This window comes from Hemitrygon akajei, chromosome 5 (assembly GCF_048418815.1).
Source record: "Hemitrygon akajei chromosome 5, sHemAka1.3, whole genome shotgun sequence".
NCBI lineage: Eukaryota > Metazoa > Chordata > Chondrichthyes > Myliobatiformes > Dasyatidae > Hemitrygon > Hemitrygon akajei.
In genome coordinates, this window is record NC_133128.1 from 10,510,985 (window position 1) to 10,525,370 (window position 14,386).

The following is a 14,386-nucleotide window of genomic DNA, read 5'->3' on the forward strand; positions in this document are numbered from 1 at the left end:
ACGGCATATAAAACTGTGGGATGAATTGCTGGAAAGTCTGGAAAATGAACCAAAGGCCTGTTTCTGTGCTGTAAAACCCTGTAACTGATTCTGCTTTCACTGTTTAAATATAAAGAATTGCACATTTCAGATAATTCAACTATTACTTTTGATTAATGGATTATGAGTCTTTGGATCTCTCTTCCAGTGAGGTTCTCCATTCTAAAGAGATCTCTTAGGAACAAAAATCCAAAGACCATAATCCTTTAATTTAAAAAAATGTGCAGGGTGTCTTAAATGTACTGTATAATCCCTTGTTTTTAAAGTTATCCCGAATTCCAGTATCAGATTATTGTTTGGCGCCAGCAGTGTGAGAATCAGAATCATTTAATCAGTTTTACAACTGGCATATGTTATGAAATTTGTTGTTTTGTGGCAGCAATACATAATAAAAAACAATAAGTTACAATAAGAAATTATTTTAAAAAGTAAATTAAATAAGTATTTCAAAAGGAGAGCAAACAAATAAATTAATGTTCATGTGTTCATTTTCCATTCAAATAGCTGATGGCAGAGGTGAAGAAGCTGTTTCTAAAACATTGAGTGTGTGTCTTCAGGCTCTTGTAACTCTTCCTTAATGGTAGCAATGGTAGCATGTCCTGGGAGATGGTGGATCTTAATGATGGAGTTGCCTTTTTGAGGCATTGTCTTTTGAAGATGTCCTGAATGTTGGGGAGACTAGTGCCCATGATAGCAATGACTGAGTTTACAACTTTCAGAGTTAATGACATTGCCAACCTCCTGTATACTCTCCCAGTCCACTGTGTCGATCTCCTTTCCCCCATTGCTCAAACTGTCAGTCCTCCCTTTCACTCACCTTATGCTTTGTATCTCTGTTGTCCTCTGTTTCCTCTTAACAATGTTTCTCACAATATCTTTGGTAAAACTCCACCTCTTCCCATTTGTCCACCCAGTTACCTCTTCCCTACTGGGGCCAATCCTACTTTAGACATAGACCATTGTACACTACAGTACAGTGCAGGCCATTTGCCCACAATGTTGTGCCGACCTTTTAATCTACTCTAAGATCAATCTTTGCCATAAAGGTATAATCTTTTGAACACATACTCAGAAAGATATTCCAGTTCATAACACTGCTGAATATGGAATTCAATCCAGTTTTCTGCTGCCAATTCTCCTCACAATGTCATCGGTGAATGCCCACCTCTTCCTATTTGTCCACTCTTGGCAATACCTCTTCCCTACTGGGGCTAGTCCTGCTTAGAACATAGAACATTAAACACTATAGCACAGTACAGGCCCTTTGGCCCACAATGTTGTGCTGACCTTATCACTTACTCTAAGATCAATTTCGGATCTGAGGGTTTGATCTCCCTGGCCCACCAACTTCAAGAACTTCCAGTTCACATCAGTGCTGGATTCTAGAACTCAATTCTGATTCCTGCTGCAATATTCATCACAATGTCTTCGGTAAAACTCCCCCCCCACTTCCAATTTGTCCACTTGTGAGGGTTACCTTCTCCCTACTGGGGCCACTCTTAACTTGCTCTGAAGTTTTGGTCTCTCTGGCATACCACCAGCAAGATCTTCCAGTTCACATCACTGTCGTAATCTAGAACTCAATCCCTGGACAAAAGCCACCCCAGCATTAAGCAACACCAGCCCTTTTGTTTTAATCATCATCAACGTAGAAGCGTATGATGAGTACCATTGTTTAATTTAAAGAGATTAACATCTAAAAATTTAAATTGTTTAGTGATGGCAATTCTCCACATTCAAATTAAAGCCATCCAAGTTCAGAACAGAATGAACTGTATGCTCTTTCCTCTGGAGATCTATTTCAGAGAGTTGGCAAAATAGCCTTGTGGTTTTGAGTTTGTCTGTATCACTCTATGTACTCATAGCTCTCCAAAATGTATTACATTATTAACTATGTGCAATGAAGTGACAGCTATTTGCTGTTTGCATGTGACAGTGAGCACATCCCAGCCCACCATTCTGACAGGTAGGCTAAACCAGGCGAGAGCAGCAGTGGGTCTCATGCCCCGGTTAGATAGCATGCCCTAGCATGCGAAGTCAGCTCCGGTTGACTGGACAGATGAGCTCTACAGAGAAATCCGGTGATGAGAAAGACAGCTCTGCAATGCTCTGAGAACAGCTAAGGGCATGATGACTTATGGAAGTTGTCACGGTCATCCACTGCGACCAAGGAAGACCCCAGATTGTGACACTTGTTCGTACCACTGGTCCCGGACTTCCGAGGTTAACAGAGTGGAACTACCCCAGTGCAAAGGGATTTTCCATGTTAAAAACTCTCCTGCATAGGTTCCTTGTCATTGTCAGATGCGATGGGCAACCATGAATGAAGCAATGAGGTGACAGTGCTTGCACCACAAATCAAGTTGTGTCAAGATCACACCCTATTATAATTTATCACACATTCCAGGGCTCTAAGGCTTCAAAGTGAATTTCCAGTGTGTGTTTGAAGCAGTTTCCTGAGATGGTATTTAAGAATAGTCTAGACTAATGCTTAGAAACAAGGATAATGAGGGGCCATGGTCATGTGGTGGCCCTTGAGATTAATGCAACTGACTCTGCAGAGGATGTAAGCTAACATGGAATGTTTGAACCACAGACAGCAAATTCTTTAAACCTCTCTGCTTCCTTTCTTGTTTGTGGATCTTCGATCAAAGTTCTCAGCTTCAACAGAGGGATGGACTTCAGATTTCCACCGATAATAAATGAATCACAAAATCATTGTTTTATCAAAACTAGAATCAGATTTGTTCTGGTTGCCCCATTTTGAAGAGGATGGCAAGGCTTTGGAGAGGGTGCAGAAGAGATTTACCAGGATGTCGTCAGGATTAGACAGCATGTGCTAAAACAAGAGGCTGGACAAACTTGGGTTGTTTTCTCTGGAATGGTAGAGGCTGAGGGGTGACCTGATAGAGCTTTATAAGATTATGAGAAGCATAGACAGAATAGACAGACTGTATCTGTTTCCCAGGATTGAAAGGTTTAATACCAGAGGACATGCATTTAATGTTGGAGGGGGTAATTTCAAAGGAGATGTGAGTGGCAAGTTTTTCACCCAGAGAGTGATGGGTGCCTGAAATGCGCTGCCTGGGGCAGATATGTTAGGGATTTTTAAGAGATGTTTAGATAAGCACATGAATGTGAGGAAAATAGAAGGACATGGACATTGTGTAGAAAGAAGGGATTAGCTTAATTGGGTATTTGATTACTAATTCAATTGGTTTGGCTCAACATTATGGGCTGAAGAGCCTGTTCCTGTGCTGTACTGTTCTTCATTCTATGTTTAATATCACTGACATATGTCATGAAATATATTGTTCAGTGTAATACACAAATATCCTATAAATTATAATGAAAATATAAACAAAAATTCTAAATAATTGGTACATAAAGAGCAAAAATATTGAGGTAGTATTTATGGGTTCAATGTTTGTTCAGAAATCTGATGGTGGAGGGGTAGAAGCTGTTCCTAAAACATTGAGTATGCATCTTTCTTCTTCTGTACCTGATGGTAGTAATGAGAAGAGGCCCTGCCCTTGGAAGTTCTGCCACTTTTTTGAGTCATAGCCTATTGAAGCTGTCCTCAATGGTGGTGAGGCTGTTGCCCATGATGGAGCTGGCTGAGTATACAACATTCTGTAGATACTTCCGATCCTGTTCAGTGGCCCCTCCATATCAGATGCAGCCAGTTAGAATACTTTACATGGTATATCTGTAGAAACTTGCTAGAGTCTGTGGTGACATAACGAATCAGCTCAAACTCCTAATGAAGACAGAATGGAGAGGAATTGCAGCTTTTGGCCCAACGTGTTACTTTGCATGCTTCCCTAATGTGGTAGGTGCTCAGGTCAGTGTGCTTGAACAAGTTAAAGGCAGTTGCTCAGCCAAATCCCACTTGCATCTTTGTCTATGAGCCATGAATCTACCTTGATAATCATCCACAGTTAGTTTGATGATTTAGATTTTGACTTAGAGATACAGCACAGAAACAGGCCCTTTAGCTCAAGGAGCCCATGCTGCCCAATTGCACCCACAGGAGTAATTAACCTACTAACCCGTATATATTTTGAATGTGGAGGAAACTGGAACACACAAAGGCAACCCATACTGTCAAGGGGAGGCCGTACAAACTCCTTACAGACCTCTGTGGAAATTGAACCAGGATCACTGGTGTTATGCTTTGCCACTCCTAAACATAAATACTAATTGAAAGGAAAATAAAAGAACTGGGAATGCGAGTCTAATATTATGTTTACTTTAAGTGAAGGGCACACATATGATGTGGTGCCATGATGATGTATGCTATTTACATACTTTTACAAAAAAAATCATGAATTACTTAAACAACAAAGAATGCTTATTCAAACAATGTATTCATGAGCAACACACACAAAATACTGGAAGAACTCAGCAGGTCAGCACCATCTGTAGAGATAAATATTTTCACGATATTACTGATATATTAAATACACAACAACTAGTGTTGTAATAGTACAAAGCTAATTGCTAAACTATTGTGCTGCATACAACCGCAAACTGAATTTAGTTTACAACTATTCGGAAGTACTTTGACGCTCCCAAAAATTACAGATTTTTGTGAGAGGCCAATGACTTGCAGTGTTACTTATCCTGAGATTGGGACAGAGACATTGGAGACAAAAATCTTCCTGTTGTCCTCCCCTCATGACCTCAGCAGGAATTTCTATGGGCCTTGCAAGAGAAACCTTGGACCAGAGCAGGCACTTTGTGTTGCCAAAGGGTGGGAATGGGCCCCATTCACTGGATCCAAGCCAGGATCACAACCTCAGAAGACCAAGACCAAAGGATCTGTGTAAAAATATTGTAGTTCAATACAGTTTTGTTTCTGGAGAGTTCATGCAATCTATTGCAGTTTGGCTACGACCCAATCAAAGAAGCAACATTAATGCAGTGATTGGTCATCAGGATATCCATCAGGAAAACAGGATCTTCACTCCACCCAGTCCGCATCAACTATTAACTGCACATGCTCACTAATGCAGAGTGTTGTGAACACAGTTCAGTCCATCACTCAAACCAGCTTATCTCCATTGACACAATCTGCACTGCCTGGGAAAGTACCTATGCGATCAAGATCCCCAGTCATTCCCTCTTCTCCACACCTCCCTTGGACAGAAGATCCAAAAGTTACAAAAACTTGACGGCCCGTACCACCAGGCTCAAGGACAGCTTCTATCCCACTGTTACATAGAATAGAGTAAACAGAACATAGAACTGTACAGCACAGGAACAGGCCCATTGGCCAAACTAATTGAGCTAACCGAAAAGGCCAACTGAAAGTCTTGCAATACTACGATCCAGTGGCCATGACCTCACACATCATGAGAGGCTTGTCCTGGCTCACCTCTGACCCCTGGTTAGATCAGCCCTCGATCTCTTGCAGTTTGCCCACATTGGAGTCGTAGATACTGTCATCTACCTGCTGCCTACTCCCATTTGGATGAGCAGGGCAGCACTGTGAGGGTCATGGTTTATGATTTCTCAAGTGCCTTCAATACCATTCAGTCCTCATTGCTGGGGGAGAAGCTCCGTTCAATGCAGGATGACACTTCCATTGTACCCTGGATAATGGATCTCCTGACTGGCAGACCAGTTTGTGCGGCTTCAGAGCTGTGTGTCTGACTGGCTATAAGCAGCACTGGGGATTGTATTGTCACCCTTCCAGTTTACCCTGTAGACCTCAGACTTTAGATACAACACTGATTCATGTCATCTGCAGAAATTCTCTGATGACTCAGCAATAGTTAAGTGTATAAAGTGAGGACAGGAGGATGGATACAGGGCTCTGATTGAGGACTTGGTCAAAAGGTGTGAGTTGAATTATCTGCAGCTCAACATCAGTGAGACAAAGGAGATGGTGATGGATTTTAGGAAGACCAAGCATGCACTGCTCCCTGTTACTATTGATGGTGAGAACGTGGATGTGGTGAGGACCTACAAGTAGCTGGGGATGCACCTGGAAGACAGACTTAAGTGGAGCACCAACACAGAGACTGTGGACAAGAAGGACCAGAGTTGCCTCTACATCCTGAGGAGATTGAGGTCCTTTGGAGTATGCAGGCCTCTCCTTCACATGTTCTACCAGTCTGTTGTCACCAGTACAATCTTCTATGCAGTGGTATGCTGGGGTAATGGCATCAACACGGGTGATGCCAACAGGCTCAATGAACTGGTTAGAAATGCTGGCTCTGTTATAGGAGTCAAACTGGACACACTGGAGCCTATGGTAGAACAAAGGACAGTACGGAAAATCCCGACAATTCTGGACAGTGTTTTTCACACTCTGCATGCCACCTTGGCTGAACAGAGGAGAACTATATAGGATGAACAGAGGAAGTGATGACCCCCTTCCATTTAGACCGTTTGAGGTAATTTTTTTTATTCTTTCTTATTTCTCTTCTGATATTTGTATATTTGCATATCTGTCCACTTGTAATGCTACTGTGACACTGTCATTTCCTTTGGGGTCAATAAAGTATCTATCAATCTACATACCTAAATAGTGATATCTAATCAAATAACTCTAATTAAACTAATTCCTTCTGCCTACATATTGACCATATCCCTCCATTCCTTTTATATTCATGTGCCCATCTGAGCTTTATCAGCACCTCTAACAAACCTGACTCCACCACCATCCCTGATAACACATTCCAGGCATCCACCACTCTGTGTTAAGAAATTTGCCTCACACATTTTCTTTGAACTTTCCCCCTTACCTTAAGTGCAAGCCCTCTAGCATTAGACATTTTGAATTTTAGTTTCCTTTTCTTATGAGATACAATATAGGCCCTACTGGCCCAATGGCTCCATGATGTCAAGTCAAGTCAAGTCACTTTTATTGTCATTTCGACCCTAACTGCTGGTACAGTACATAGTGAAAATGAGACAACGATTTTCAGGACCATGGTGTTACGTGACACAGTTCAAAAACTAGACTGGATTACGTAAAAAAAAACAACACAGAGAAAGCTACACTAGACTACAGACCTACACAGGACTACATAAAGTGCACAAAAACAATGCAGGCATTACAATAAATAATAAACAGGAAAATAGGGCAAGGTGTCAGTCCAGGCTTCGGGTATTGAGGAGTCTGATAGCTTGGGGGAAGAAACTGTTACATAGTCTGGCCGTGAGAGCCCAAATGCTTTGGAGCCTTTTCCCAGATGGCAGGAGGGAGAAGAGATTGTATGAGGGGTACATGGGGTCCTTCATAATGCTGTTACATTTGCGGATGCAGCGTGTAGTGTAAATGTCCATGATGGCGGGAAGAGAGACCCCGATGATCTTCTCAGCTGACCTCACTATCCGCTGCAGGGTCTTGTGATCCGAGATGGTGCAATTTCCGAAGCAGGCAGTGATGCAGCTGCTCAGGATGCTCTCAGTACTACCCCTGTAGAATGTGATGAGGATGGGTGGTGTGGTCGGAGATGGACTTTCCTCAGCCTTCGCAGAAAGTAGAGATGCTGCTGGGCTTTCTTTGCTATGGAGCTGGTGTTGAGGGACCAGGTGAGATTCTCTGTCAGGTGAACACCAAGAAATTTGATGCTCTTTACGATCTCTACCGAGGAGCCGTCGATGTTCAGCGGGGAGTGATCGCTCTGTGCCCTTCTGAATGTCCAACTTATGGACAGAGGTGGCAATTGAACCCAGGTTGCTGGCACTGTAATAAATAAAGAAAAAGACTTGTTATTGCACTGATAGAGCACTGAGCAGTTTGTCCCAACTTTATCTAATGTAAACGTGAATGTAATGTGGCGCTCCGGGGGTGTGGTCGTCAGTTTGCCCCAGCATTTCCAGTGGCCAGTGTTACTTATTTCTTGTTTTAAAATGCACTCATGATGTGCATGTTCAGTAGAATAATGGTGAGATGTTCAAATTTATTTATTTTAGCTTGGGTTATACAGTTGCTTGCTTGCGTGCCACCTTGAGTGTAAGTGAGCTGCTGTGCTTTGTCTGCTACTGTGCTTGTTGCAATAAAAACAGTTGTTGAGATAAACGAGGTCTTCTCGTCTGGCATCGTGGGCTAAATGCTCACCACCATATACCTGACCTGAAATAACAGAAACTACTGGAAACACTCACCAGATCAGGTATGATGTATGAAACAAGAAAGAGAGTTAACATTGCAAGTTGAAAATCCTTCATAGTCTTCCAACCTGAAATATTTACTCTCTTTCTCGTTTTACAGATGTGTCTTCATCTGAAACTTTAAGTACAGATTTCTGGCCTCGGCAGTGTTTCAACACTGTATCTGAGCTGAGCCTAATCCATCTGGTCTGATCCATATGGGTTCAGGCCGGGGCAGCAGGTTTCCCATTGAAGCATTTCAACAGAAGCAAAATTCATTCTTGACCTAAGACCCAAGGGAACTCCTGCTGATGAGCTAACTGGAGTCAATACCTCAGATCTGGCTACATTGTGTGCCTGGGGCTTATACCAATGGATTAAGTAATATTAACACTTGGACCAACCGTCCAAAAATGTGAGTTCAACCTGCTGTGGAATATAAAACTCAGTTAAGTAGGTAATCTGAACAATGCAATGACAACAAGTCTCAGTAACAGTAACCAGTTTATTGAGACACTTATACACTAAACTTTCTTCAGTCTCTTAACAACAATGTCTCTACTCTCCAAGAGGCTAAAGAGCTGTAAACTCAGTCTACTCCATCATGGACACTTGTCTCCCAGCATCCAGAGCATCTTTAAGGAGCAATGCCTCAAAAAGCCAGCATCCAGTATTAAGGAGATCTGACTCCCAGGACATGCACTCTTATTATTGCTGTCATCAAGGAGGAGGTATAAGAACCTGAAGACACACACTCAATGATTCAAGAACAGCTTCTTCCTCTCTGCTATCAGATTCCTGAAAGGACATTGAACCCAGAACACTACCTCACTACTTTTTTTTCTCTTTTTGCACTTCATATATAATTCTTTTCTGAAATTTGTCAGTGCCCTGTTGGTCCTTACCAATTTTTATCGCTGCACCATAGAAATCATTCTATCTGGATGCTTAATGGCTTGGTATGGCAATTGCACTGCATATGACTGCAGGTAATGCAGTGTAGCGTTTAGAGCTCAGAGTGTTCCAGAGTTTGGAGTTCAATTTTAGCACTGTCTGTAATCCGTTTGTAGGTTCACCCTGTGACTGCATGTGTTTCCTCTGGGTGCTCTGGTTTTCTCCCACAGTCCAAAGACGTACCGGTTACTAGCTTAATTGGCCGATGTAAATTGTCTGGTGATTAGGCTCGGGTTAAATAGCTGGGTTGTTGGGTGGTGTGGCTCAGTGGGAAGGGATGTCCTTTTCTGCAACGTATCACAAAGTACATAAAAAAAAAATAAACTGCAAAGTTTTGTGCGCAGCTCAGCACATCTATGTGGGCAATCATGGTGACCATGATTGCTGCTGGCAATTTTCTTTGCAGAAGTGGCGTGTCATTGCCTTCTCCTGAGCAGTGTCTTTACAAGACGGGTGACCCCGGCCATTATCAATACTCTTCAGAGACCGTCTGCCGCTCATCTGTGGTCATATGACCAGGACTTGTGATACACAGCGGCTGCTCATACGGCAGTCCGCCACCTGCTCCCGTGCCTTCACATGACCCTGATCGGCGAGTGATGCTAGGCAGGTGCTAGGCCTTTCCCAAGGGTGACCTGCAGGTTAGCGGAGGGAAGGAGCACTTTACACCTCCTCTGATAGAGACGTATCTCCGCCCCACCACCATATTAAACCAATACCAATACCAGTGCCAAGTATGTAGTCAACTGAAGGAGCATTTCATTGCATTCTGTTTGCGATGTGAGCAGAGCAGTTAGCGTGATGCTGTTACAGCTCAAATCGATCTGGAGTTCGGACTTCAATTCTGGCACTATTCGATAAGGATTCTTTGTATGTCCTCCCCGTGGAAAGTGTGGGTTTTCTCCAGAACCACCAGTTTTCTTCCACAGTCCAAAGACATTCTGGGTAGTCTAATTTGTTGTTATAAATTGCACTGTGATTAGATTAGGGTTAATCACATTTGTCAGGTGTTGCTGGGGTGGTGTGGCTCGATCTTCGGTGGCAAATTCCCAATTACTACCCAATTTGCCATGACCTTCTCAAAGTGGTGAAAGCGTGATGTAGCGCACCAAGGTTTAAAAGGGAGAGAAAAACTTTCAGCAGACTTTTCAAACAAAGCAAGAGGCTGAGAGTGGAAGACAGAAGGCATTGCGGAGAGAAGGTCATTTTTCTTTTTTTTAACAGCTCGGGGAAAAGAGGCTAGACTGCACAGGCGCATGACGTAGCGCGCCAAAGTTTAAAAGGAAGACCGCCATATACAGCAGCCATTGTCATAGCAGCCATCATTGGAGTGGACTGAGGGGAAAAATAAATGATGTTAGTAGTTCATACAAAGTCACAAATAGTAAGGTTGTGTGTGGTGGTAATAATCTTCTGAGGTATGTATATTTCAATGCGAGGAGTATTGTGGGGAAGGCAGACGAGCTGAGGGCCTGGATTGACACATGGAATTATGACATCATAGCCATTACTGAAACTTGGCTAAAGGAGGGGCAGGACTGGCAGCTCAATGTTCCAGGGTTCCGATGTTTCAGATGTGATAGAGGCAGAGGGGTGAAGGGTGGGGGGAGGTAGCTTTGCTCGCCAGGGAAAATATTACAGCAGTGCTTCAGCAGGACAGATTAGAGGGCTTGTCTACTGAGGCCATATGGGTGGAGCTGAGAAACAGGAAAGGTATGACCACATTAATAGGGTTGTATTATAGACCACCCAATAGTCAGCGAGAATTGGAGGAGCAAATCTGCAGAGAGTTAACAGACAACTGCAGGAGACAGAAAGTTGTGATTGTAGAGGATTTTAATTTTCCACACATTGACTGGGACTCCAATACTGTTAAAGGTTTAGATGGGTTAGAGTTTGTAAAATGTGTTCAGGAAAGTTTTCTAAATCAATATATGGATGTACCAACTAGGGAGGATGCAATATTAGATCTCCTGTTAGGAAATGAGTTAGGGCAGGTGACGGAAGTGTGTGTAGGGGAACGCTTTGGTTCCAGTGATCATAATGTCATTAGTTTCAACTTGATCATGGATAAAGATAGATCTGGTCCTTGCGTTGAAGTTCTAAACTGGAAAAAGGCCAAATTGGAAGAAATGAGAAAGGATCTAAAAAGTGTAGATTGGGACAGATTGTTCTTTGGCAAGGATGTGATTGGAAAGTGGGAGGCCCTCAAAGGAGAAATTTTAAGAGTGCAGAGTCTGTATGTTCCTGTCAGGATTAAAGGCAAAATGAATAAGAATAAGGAACCTTGGTTCTCGAGCGATATTGGAACTCTGATAAAGAAGAAGAAAGAGATGTATAACATGTACAGACGACGGAGAAAATAAGATGCTTGAGGAGTATAAAAAGAGTAAGAAAATACTTAAGAAAGAAATCAGGAGGGCTAAAAGAAAACATAAGGTTGCTTTGGCAGTCAGGGTGAAGGATAATCCAAAGAGCTTCTTCAGGAATGTTAAGAGCAAAAGGATAGTAAGGGATAAAATTGGTCCTCTTGAAGATCAGAGTGGTCGGCTATGTATGGAACCAAAAGAAATGGGAGAGATATTAAATGGGTTTTTTTCATCTGTATTTACTAAGGAAACTGGAATGGAGTCTAAAGAAACAAGGCAAACAAGTAGGGAGGTCTTGGAACTTATAGGGATTAAAGAGGAGGAGGTGCTTGCTGTCTTGAGGCAAATCAGAGTAGATAAATCCCCAGGACCTGACAGGGTTTTCTCTCAGACCTTGAAGGAGACTAGTGTTGAAATTGCAGGGGCCCTGGCAGAAATATTTAAAATGTCGATATCCAAGGGTCAGGTGCCGGAGGACTGGAGGATAGCTCATGTAGTTCTGTTGTTTAAAAAAGGCTCAAAAAATAAGCCAGGAAATTATAGGCTGTTAAGTTTGACATTGGTAGTAGGTAAATTATTGGAAGGAATACTAAGATATAGGATCTACAAGTATTTGGATAGACAGGGACTTATTAGAAAAAGTCAGCATGGCTTTGTGCGTGGTAGGTCATGTTTAACTGATCTATTAGAGTTTTTCGAGGAAGTTACCAGGAAAGTGGATGAAGGGAAGGCAATGGAAGTTGTATACATGGACTTCAGTAAGGCCTTTGACAAGGTCCCGCATGGAAGGTTAATAAGGAAGATTCAGTCGCTAGGTATACATGGAGAGGTAGTAAATTGGATTAGACATTGGCTCAATGGGAGAAGTCAGAGAGTGGTAGTGGAGGATTGCTACTCTGAGTGGAGGCCTGTGACTAGTGCTGTGCCACAGGGATCAGTGCTGGGTCCATTGTTATTTGTCATCTATATCAATGATCTGGATGCCAATGTGGCAAACTGGTTCAACAAATTTGCTGATGATACAAAGATTGGAGGTGTAGTGGACAGTGAGGAAGGTTTTCAAAGCTTGCAGAGGGATTTGGACCAGTTGGAGGAATGGACTGAAAAATGGCAGATGGAGTTTAATGCAGACAAGTGTGAGGTATTGCACTTTGGAAGGTCAAACCAAGGTAGAACATACAAGGTAAATGGTAGGACACTGAGGAGTGCAGTAGAACAGAGGGATCTAGGAATACAGATACAAAATTCCCTAAAAGTGGCGTCACAAGTAGATAGGGTAGTAAAGAGAGCTTTTGGTACATTGGCCTTTATAAATCAAAGTATTGAGTATAAGAGTTGGAATGTAATGGTGAGGTTGTATAAGACATTGGTGAGACCGAATTTGGAGTATTGTGTGCAGTTTTGGTCACCAAATTACAGGAAGAATATTAATAAGGTTGAAAGAGTGCAGAGAAGGTTTACAAGGATGTTTCCAGGACTTGAGAAACTGAGTTACAGAGACAGGTTGAATAGGTTAGGACTTTATTCCCTGGAGTGTAGGAGAATGAGGGGAGACTTGATAGAGGTGTATAAAATTGTGATGGGTATAGATAGAGTGAATGCAAGCAGGCTTTTTCCACTGAGGCTAGGGGAGAAAAAAAAAGAGGTCATGGGTTAAAGGGTGAAGGGGAAAAAGTTTAAAGGGAACATTAGGGGAGTCTTCTTCACACAGAGAGTGGTGGGAGTGTGGAATGAGCTGCCAAATGAAGTGGTGAATGCAGGTTCACTTTTGACATTTAAGAAAAACTTGGACAGGTACATGGATGAGAGGGGTATGGAGGGATATGGGCCAGGTGCAGGTCAGTGGGACTAGGCAGAAAAATGGTTCGGCACAGCCAAGAAGGGCCAAAAGGCCTGTTTCTGTGCTGTAATGTTCTATGGTTCTATGGTCCCACTGTGCTAATAGCACAGTGGCCACTCCAGGCAAAAGGCGACTGACAAATATATCTTTCTTTTTGTTCACCCTTTCCCAGTGGATTTATTGAGTATGCTCACAAGAAATTAAATCTCAGGGTTGTACATTTATGCATTTTGATAATAAATTTACTTTGAACTTTGAACTTTGTTCTGAGCTCCTGTTCATAGTCTTTACTAGCTGTAAAATATTGAATCTGCATTTCAGTCACTGTCATAAACCGACTTTATCTCAAGCCCTGAATTATTACTCTCAATATTTAAATACACTGCTCATTTCAGATAAATAGAGAAGTGTACTTGTCACAAAAGTGTGGATGCTTTGACCAAAAGCAGACATTTTTATGATATCACGGTGCATGAGAACATGTGCCTGGCACTGACAACAGTCACGGAATGTTCTTTCAGGCTTGAGTTCCTAAACATGCTTATTCTTCAAACCACAGATAACGCAAGCTGAAGCCGTGCCAGCATAATATAATCAACTCTCATCCCTGCCTTCAGTTGCTGCAGGCAGGGAGAGATACACACACACACACACACACACACACACACACACACACACACACACACACACACACACACACACACACACACACACACACACACACACACACACACATACCAAACACACATAGCCTCACACACACACATGCCTGTACACATACATACACATTCACATATGCAAAGTACACACAAGCACGCATACACATACCGATACACACATACAGACACACAAATGTACACACAATCATACGCACACACATATACACATCACATATCAAACACATGCAGACATGCATACACACATCATATGAACACATATACACACACATACATAGATATACATTAAATGCACAGGAGCATACATAAATAAACGCACGTGCACAGAGATGCACACAAAACATCGACACAGAAACATCCTCCCATATGCAAATACATAGATAGAAACATAGAAACAT